We start from the raw sequence: 9,398 nt of genomic DNA, 5'->3' as shown, positions 1-9,398 counted from the left end.
TGACACTGATGTCTCTGAGTTCATTCCAAATACTAACTTGTACTCATATTGGAATACATTTATGATATTTGTTTTCATCCTCGATAAATAGGTGATCACATCATAGTTCTTGATTAACATTTTTTTTCTTTTTGGCTTGTGAGGATTTTGATTCATATTTAAGTTATATTGTCTGATAAATTCTACTATTATTACAATAATACATTAATAATATAAACACATGATTCAAATATTTTATCATATTTTATGTTTTTCAGCAACACTACATTTTATTTCGTGTAGTTTCCTGGCTAAAACATATTTTTAAAAATACCAGGCAAAGTTCAATTTTTTACACTTGCATTTTATTTTTTTTTGACAGCTTGATTTTAAGCAGTGTATATTTGGTTTATAAAACTTGCAAGTGTAAAAAAAAAAAAAAAGCTGTAACAAAAACTTTTTCCTTTTTTCTTTTGCAACCTTTCTTCATGATACAGCCCACTCGCCTCCAGGCTCAAATCTCCTGGCTTGGCTAAAACACTTGAAAATCCACACTGATGCTTTTCATTTTCTTTTGAGCATATTTCCATTTTTTTCTACCACATTAAAAATCCCTATTAAGGCACTTAGTGAAATGACTGAATGGAAAAATAATGCTAAGACTCAAGTAAACAAAGAACTGCGTGCTGCAGAGCATCCTCATTGATCAGAGCTCGGGTATCAATTCATGATACCCGATCCACATCAGTGGACCACACTGGGGCCTCTAAACAGTACCCAGTTTTAACCCAACCATGTAAATATGATCCACATGATTTAGTGACCTGCTGCCAAAAGGAGAAAAGAAATTGATTGCTCCCGCTTCTCTGGCTTCCTCCCACATTCCAAAAACATGCATGGAGCGTAGCAGTTAGTTTCTGGACGTGTCTGAAAAACAAACAAAAATAAAGTAAATCCTAATCAGCAAAAAGACAGTTGTAACTTGGAAAACTTGACAATTGGAGTATTTGTACGTCAAGTAATAACTCTGGGGGCGTATAGTCAAGTTCCTGCATCTTCTGATTAATTTTCAAGAAATACTGCTCAGTACGATGTAGCTTTTACCAGCCAGACTATCTTTTGTGCTAAAATTGCCATTTTCCAACACAAATCCTCGTGAAAAGCCATTTAGTTTTCGATGTATTTGTGTTGAAAAATGACTTTCGAGCAATCGTAGAGGTTTGTATTGTTAGTCCTTCGCCAGCAATAACTAGTCTGGCCTTATTGTACGGCACCGAAGATTCCTCCATTATCATTGTCGAGGTGCGTCTTGGGTTTAGTACCCCCCCACCCCCCCACCCCGTGTTCAGGCTGACCCGCTCTGTTCTGTAGATTGGTTATCGATCCCGCTTGTCCTTAAATGTAGCGCCTCCTGCGCTCGTTGCCTTTAACCCAGACGTCGAAGCGCTACTGTATCTTGTTGCATGAAAAATGCTGAATGGGATGAGCCCTGTCGTCTTCTCTGCCAGCCTCCCCCCTTCCTTATAAATAATGATTATTTCACGGGCCCATCAATTTTGCTTTGTGGGGCAATATTTTCGAGCGCATTTATTTTTCCAATTCGATAGCTGCTCATATTTCATTACCTGAGGCGGCGTTCTATCTCTCCTCGGCAAAACAGAAAGCGGACGCCGGTTGCTGTAATCCACGTTGCGCAGCAACCCAATCGATAAACATGATAGGGAGTCTTATCAATCAATAGCACTTTGCCTCCGCATCAGTTAGGACATTCGAGCAAGTAGATAAACATGCCATCTGATAGATTTAGCATTATTATCAGAACCTTATATTATATTTACCGGTATTTCCTTCCAAAATTGAAAAGCGAGCTAATGTGACTCTATTGTGATACTCGCTGCAACTCTGCTTTATGTTTGCCTTTGACACTGTAGGACAAAGACCACTTGAAAGTGGCTCTGGATCTTGGCCCAGCCTAGCTGTAAGATCATCGGCATAGAAACTCGGTATTATGGATATTACCTGACTTCACAATTTAGCAAAATCCAACACGGTTCGCTCACGGATGCAAAAAAACATTGATTTTGTGATATAATTTCACACTTTCTAGGTGGGCAGGCGTTGTCTACAAAAAGTTGCCTCACTGGAGGCTTAACTATCTATACTCAAGCAATTAAAAAGTTACTTTTCCTCGTGTCATAACATGCGCCCTATCCCTCACCACTTTGAAATCACACCAAATTTAAAATAAAGCACTCGGTGGGGGTAGAATAGTGTCGTGCACAGTGCATCTCCTCCCCGTAATGAATGCAGCTATGCTCGAAATGAGCGGCGCGATGCATGCGTGGGAGGACGTTCTTGCATTTCAATATGACTCTCATGCACTGTAGCAGCAACCATTAAAATGAAGGGAGGGTTTGAGTCATTTGATTTGATTTTTTTTCATGCTCAATGGCTGACTGAATCCCTATTTTATTTTATTTTTTTTTGGCATTTTGCCTCTGAGGCAAATTTGGATTATAGTTTGAATTTGTTTTTAGTCAATTCAGCATGCGATTGTTATCAGAGAAATCCATCAAGTGTCCATACATCCATTTTCTAGACCACCTATCCCGTTCAGGGTGACCAAGTCACTCAGTGGGAACTGAACCAGCAGTGATACTGATAGAGGTTTAGGAGTCCTAACTACCCGGTCAAACAGCATAAAATTGTTTCATTCCAACAATTATGAATGAGAAGCATACAATTTTTTTCTGTGACTAAACCATCAAATCCGGAAACAAAAGATTACAACATTCCATCACACTCCTCTGTTCATGTAGACTTAAATAAATTCATCCATTCCAGCAACCCCCTCCAAAAAAAAAAACACCACTTTTGGTAAAATTTTAAAATCAAAAGTACTAGCAAAATGCAACAATAACACGCAAGACAGCAGCTCCAACACAAAGAACAAACTTAAAAGTACAAGCACATTTGGTTCTTTTCCATTCTCCTCGTTTCAGTCAGTGCACGGTGACAGTCTGCCAGCTGGTCTGCCTCAGTGTTTTCTCAGCCCCCCCATCCTCTTCAATCAATCATTTCATTAGCAGTCCTAGCATTCGCAGGGTGAAAATAACACTGGGAATTAGCCAGGAATCTGCGACGTGGGGTAGAATTATTCGGTCCCAACAGGACCACTGCAACCTGCCTGGCAACTGGCTTCTCCTCGGTCTGTATGGGGGCCGTCGTCATCACTTTGTCACCGCACTCGCTGGTAACGATCTTTGACGTTCGACGAAGACATCAATTATTCACAAAGAGCTCTAGGCCAACCCGAAACATGGCAGCGGGGTGTCACGTAGGCACCCCGCGTCACTCGCCACAATACGCTTAGGCGCTGTGGGACTCGCACAGTCTCAAGAAGTGCTTGATCCCACTGTTTTGGCGAAAGACGGCGCTACCATTTCTACTGCTTCCCACTGGTTAAAAGCGCAGTCGTCGGTTTAACAGTGAGGTTTCGCAGCGAGCGGGCCGCCTTGACTCTGAAAAGTCCTCTGCGCAGCGCCGACCGACTTAGCCCGACCGTCTGCGTGCACGCTTGTTTCGAAGACACTGCGGCCGCAGGGGTCTCTCTGGCTGGCTGGCTGGCTGGTGAATGGCGCTTTAATGTTGAGGAGGGACGGGGGGGGGATTAGAAAGATTTAAGTGCTCGAGATGACTCCATGTCAGGATTGCGGTGGGAGCTGCAGGGGCTGCGCTCTGACTCTTTTTGTTTGTTTGTTTGTTTGTTTGTAAATGACAGGAGCAACTTTGCTTTTCAAACAGAAAGCAGCAGAATGTTGCTTTAAAAACTTTGAATGCCATCATAATGAGAGATAGAATAGTGCCTTTTTCTCTGAGGTTTAGACATTGTGAAGACTCCCAAATTCTCATAGTTTGCCTTTCACGTCCCACAAAGCTGTGTTAGGTTATTGGGTTGTTTTCACGTGACGTCACCCATGGTGCTGCCTCGAACGGCGGCCATTTTCGATCCCTGAGCTCCGTTATTCATATGTAGGCAAGGTTGACGACATTATGTTTCTAACCGGATTTATTGAAGACGCGACCGACAGCACATCAAGCCCAGACTGACTATTAGGCTACCTGGCATACACACATCATGGGAGTCATAACTGCGTCACAAAGGCACAGTACTGTGCCCTTGATCTTTTACTCTATGTGACAGAAAACACAAAGGAGGAGCACTTACCTGTATGCTAACACGGGAAAAAAAACGTTATTTTAAAACCTGTATATTAGTTCACCACAAGCAAAGCAAAATGTTCATTATTTGTTTAAAATTTGATCACAATGGCGGAAAGACATTTCACAAAATTCTCAAATCTTTCAAGTGACTCACAAAAAAGGATCTTCTGAAAAGAGTATCGATTAAGCTTGTTAGCTCGGCGGCACGTTAGCATGATGGAGGTTGAGACCGTTTAGCGTGATAGCAGCGTCGGGCAATCGCCCACAAAGCCAAGACTCCCTGAAGCACAGTGCCGCAGAATGTCCAAAGTCTTTCGTCGGAAGCGTTAGACGATGTCCCCGCTTATGCAGCCGGACTTGTGTACCGGATTGCGAGGCTTTGAAGAGCGCGCCGACTAGTAACTCTGGAAAAAGCTTCAGCGAATTGGCGTGAGTTGTCGAAAAAAAGTCAGAAGAAGGCTCTCTAATGTTTAGCGAGTCCTCTCTTGTGTACTTGAGTAATGAAGAGCATTCCGGAGACTTCCACACTGGTAGGCGTAAGATAGAAAGGTTAAATAGCGGCGTGCAGTGGTGTTTGCGTAATTCAGCAAAAAATGTGACGTCAGTGAAAACAACCCATTGAAGGCTCTAAATTGTGCGGAATTCCCTCACAACAGGACATGTGAATCCTAAAAATCTGCGAATAGTGTATACATATCTACTTAGTGCTCTTAGTATTATGATTAATATTTTTATTCCACCGAGCAAAAACTGTTGTCGTTTTTCAAAACTCGAGGCAGGCGATGCAAAGTTTAACAGGAATCTCCCGACTGTGTGGAGGGCTGGAAAATTGTCACGCCGCCTGAAGAAATGTCGCCCGTTACGAATGAAGGGACATATATCATCGATCTTACCGCTGCAAAATGTTACATTTGTCTCGACTGAGGCGCTCTTGCTTTTCCTCAAAACCTGCCTCAATCAAATGATTATACGTGCACTGGGGAAAACCTATTTGTTTCCCCTCACTCTAATGGCCCCCTACATACGGGCCCTTTCCAGTCCGGTGATCACAACCTTCACTTTTATACATGCTTCTCTGCGCCGACGCAGGTTGTATGAATTGCAAGGGGTCAGGCACATCTCGTTCAACGTTTCATTATTCATTGTTCTCATTTTCCTTCCTCCGAGATTCATTTCTTTCAGGAAGTCATCTAGAAAGCGCTGAATGCCTATTTCCTGCTGGCCGCGCTGTGGAGGGGCTGTAGGAACAGCAGAGGGGTGGGGGGGAGTGTTGCGATATGGAAATGCACTAGATAGAGATGACCAAAAAAAAAAAATCTGCCTTAACGCAAATTGCTTTCTTTGTCATCGATCGTAATCACAACTCATATTATGCTATTCATTCATTTATTGATGCAGATGCATTTGGACCTTCATACACTGCTTTGCTGCTGCTGTGTTAATTTACTTACTTATTCATGTGTGTGTGAGAGAGAGAGAGAGAGAGAGAGAAAGAAAGAGAAAAATAACCCAAACAAAGGTGGTGATAATGCATTGTTGTGGTCAGCATGCTCAATTTATGGCCCTCCGGCGCCCGGCTGAATCTTATCAGCGGCTCTTGCTACGAGCGTGACTGATGCAATGTGTGCACAATGCACAGCCAGGTGACAAGACGAGAATACATCAGCTGATATGAAAGTTGGATGGCACGTATTGTCACTGCCAAAACTCTCCTGGAACCAACGCACTAAGGCAATCAGTGTGGAAATATGGACATAAATGCATCATAAAGTGGACTTACAACATGTTTAGGAACTAAAGTGTCTGCTTTGGGATACTTCTATTAATCATAATGCTTTCGAAACCTGAATTATGATAGACAAGCTGGACAAGACCCTCTCTTCCACACCTTAAAATACATACTTGACGTACATATACGTCGGTGGCAGTAAACGGTTGGATTCCAGTGGCCGAATAAAAATCTCCATGGCAGTGAGTGATGGTATTGCATTGGAGTCCCCCCCCCCGCCCCCCCCCCTGCCTGTGATAGACTCGAGGAAAAGGGAAGGGAAAATTGATTGAATCGCCCATCGTACAGTCAGGCATACCTGTTAATCTTTTGAATATTAATGTACTTTAATTATCAACTAACTAGCTAAAAGTAAAGGAGAGCTGTTCACATTTCCAAGCCTAAGTGGTGCAATTACGACTGCATTAGATGTTAGTGCTAATTAGATTGCGGTTTTTAAATTTCATCCATCCATCCATCCATTTTCTTTGCTGCATATCCTCATGAGGGGCGCGGAGAGTGCTGGAGCCTATCCCGGCTGTCAATGGGCAGGAAGCGGGGTAGACCCTGAACCCAGCCAATCGCAGGGCACGTAGAGACAAAGCAGGCGCACTCACAATCACACCTAGGGGCAATTTAGAGTGTCCAATTCATGTTGCATCTTTTTTGGGATGTGGGAGGAAACCGGAGTGCCCGGAGAAAACCCACGCAGGCACGGGGAGAACATGCAAACTCCACACAGGGACTTCAGAACTGTGAGGCCAACGCTTTACCAGCCGATCCACCGTACTGCCTCGTTTTTAAATTTCTCTGTCATATTGATCAATCCCTTACTATCTATTTTCTCAGACAACGGTACTTTGTTCGATATTGTTTTTTTTTTTTTTCTGTTTTTCTACTGCAGAAATTTTGGAAGTGTCACTGTCTCTTTCACTTTACGTGGCACGATGTTCTTTGTAAAATATTGATTTTTACCTCACGCAAAGGCCTGCGAAAATAGATGAAACCGAAGAAGAAAACGTCGTTCTAATATTGATGTGTCGAAATGGAGTGACTTGTCATACCATCTTGAATGTGAAGTAATGAGGTGCCCTCCTGGTATCAAAGTCTCGTGGCGCCAAATATTACATGACGAATAAAACCTTATGAGTTCCTTTTCCCGTGAACTGCGCGAGCCTGATATCAATCAAAGTCAAGCTGAACAATGTCAGCTGATAAGATTTCAGCGGAGTGAGGAGGTGGGGCGGGGGGTGAGATTACCGGGATGCCGCGGATGTCACCGGTGGTGTGGGATCCGTTGTCACACCTCCCCTTCGAAGGATGTCACCTGCCATTTTGCAGCGATCGCAGCATCGATTGACTTTTTCGGCGCCACGTTTGGAGAAATCCTACCCAAGTTGACACAGTGGGGGGGAATGAAGCTTCCCATTTGCCAAAGGAGCTCTTAGATGACTTAATTGAATCTGTGGACTAAGCAAATTAACGTTATGATGTATCGGGTTCTCTCTCCCGAGCTCTAATGGCCTCATTGTTTTGCGAGGCGCCACCAGAGAAAACGAGAGTCCCTTAGCGACGCCCCGCGAAAGACGTCGCCGCCATTACTCAGCTCTAATGGAGAAGCCGCTTTATAAATAGCTCGCAAGGCTGACAATTAACAATTTCTAATAAACAATTCCCTATTTATGTGAAGCACCACTTTAAAATGTTGCTTAGTTCCACTTAGCGACTATTCATTAGGGACACAGTTTCATAAAGTGCACTTGATTAAATTGTTTGCATCCAAATAACTTGGTCACCCCCCCAGGAGGGAAACACTGGAAATCTTAGCTGCGTATTTTTGAAATGCTATTTTTGAAATAAAAACAACTTAAAAAGACTGAATGGAAATTGCGCCAAAATAAATGTTTACAAAATTGTTCCAACAGGTTACATGCACTATTATTCTTGTTTCCTGTCAATTTTTTCTTGCTTCTTTTGTGTACTACAGTACAGTTTTCAGAAATACTGCGACAAAAAGTGTAATTCCGTGGCTTGGTGATTGTTTCTTCCAAAAGTTTATCGTCAGGCTTAAAAAAAAAAAAAATAAAAAATGCAAAATAATCAACACTGTACTTACACTTTTGTCACATCGCACTCGCTCAACATAGGTCGTCATCCCACCAAAAATTTCAATCGTACTAGATTAAGTGCAATCCTTACAATTTGTGTATTTTAACAAAACATTGCCAACAATCTTGCATTAATACACCTGAGATCTGTTTTGAATTGTGAAAAAAAAATGGCATCTGTCTCCTTTAGTCAATGTCATAAATCACATATGTGTTTTCCCAGCTGAAAATACACGTAATTAATTGGAAGGCCACCCTCCCCTAAGCTAATATATGTTGTTTTAATTTAGCATCATCATCATCTTCATCCTCACTTTGCCAGAAATATCCTTTCACGCTGTGTTATGTCGTTTTGTTTTTTTTTTTACTTTACTGACAAGCTGAATCTAACAAGCGTTATTCTCACTGGACTTGCTTAAAACTGCCAACACTTATGCAAAAATGTTTCCATCTTTATGACCAGTGATGGAAAGAAAGGCACAGAATTCTCTGTTGTACGTCTTTTTTATTATTATTTTTATTTTTATAATAACACCCATGTGACACCACAAGTATTATCAGCCCTCATCTGAACTTTCGCCCCGAGGCACAAATTCCCAACAAGATCATTCTCACCTTTGCCTCCTGAAAATGTCGCCTTCTCTCACAACTTTAAGCCGCTTTCAACACCCCCCCCCCCCCGTTAAATTCTCAACCGATCTGACACCTGCCGTCTTGATTAAAGAAATGAATCAGCTCCTCATATCCTAAAAATACGTCCGATGAATCTCAGCGCCGGCTCCCCGGCGATTTACAATTAATGTCGTCAGAAGGAGAAATCTGTCGTCGTCCACCGCCCACCCCAACGTTCCCTCCCCTCCCTCCAGAGTCCTCCTCTGCAACCCAATAATCCCCAGGAGAACAAATGCGCGCTGCGAAAGCATAAATAGAAGCGTAGTATCAAAACTCTCCGCTCGTCGCCAATGCTGTTCTGACAGCTGCCTGTGCTAATTAGCCATCGAAGGTCTCCCTCTTCCACCAGCAGCGAACACCCCGTCAGTATCATCGCCGCTGTCAGAGCTCGGCGGCGGCGGCGCTGTTTGTTTCTCTCCGGCATCAGCATAACGTCAACAAAGTTTCACGTTCGCCCTAAAACGGAATGCGGCGTAAAACCCTCAGAATAGCGGAACAGAATCCTAATCATAGAAATCAGTTAATTCAATATAATTGTGAGCATTTAACAGATGTGAAGTTATTTTTTTCTCACTCTAGTCTTCAAGTGGGTGTCTGTGTTTTGACGCGGGCTCGCATTGAAATGAACGAATGATTAGCGACTCAGA

General features: G+C 42.8%; 1 long non-coding RNA gene across 1 annotated transcript; it reads right to left on the bottom strand.

Annotated features, from left to right (window-relative positions):
- Positions 1 to 483: 483 nt before the first annotated feature.
- LOC133504245 (uncharacterized) lies at positions 484 to 8,724 on the bottom strand. The gene is made up of 3 exons (XR_009795923.1): positions 8,695 to 8,724; positions 7,232 to 7,441; positions 484 to 906 (listed from the first exon to the last, which is right to left on the bottom strand). It is a non-coding gene; the product is annotated as an uncharacterized LOC133504245 (long non-coding RNA).
- Positions 8,725 to 9,398: the final 674 nt, after the last annotated feature.

This window comes from Syngnathoides biaculeatus, chromosome 1 (assembly GCF_019802595.1).
Source record: "Syngnathoides biaculeatus isolate LvHL_M chromosome 1, ASM1980259v1, whole genome shotgun sequence".
Taxonomy (NCBI): Eukaryota; Metazoa; Chordata; class Actinopteri; order Syngnathiformes; family Syngnathidae; genus Syngnathoides; species Syngnathoides biaculeatus.
This window is presented reverse-complemented; position numbering and strand designations above follow the sequence as displayed.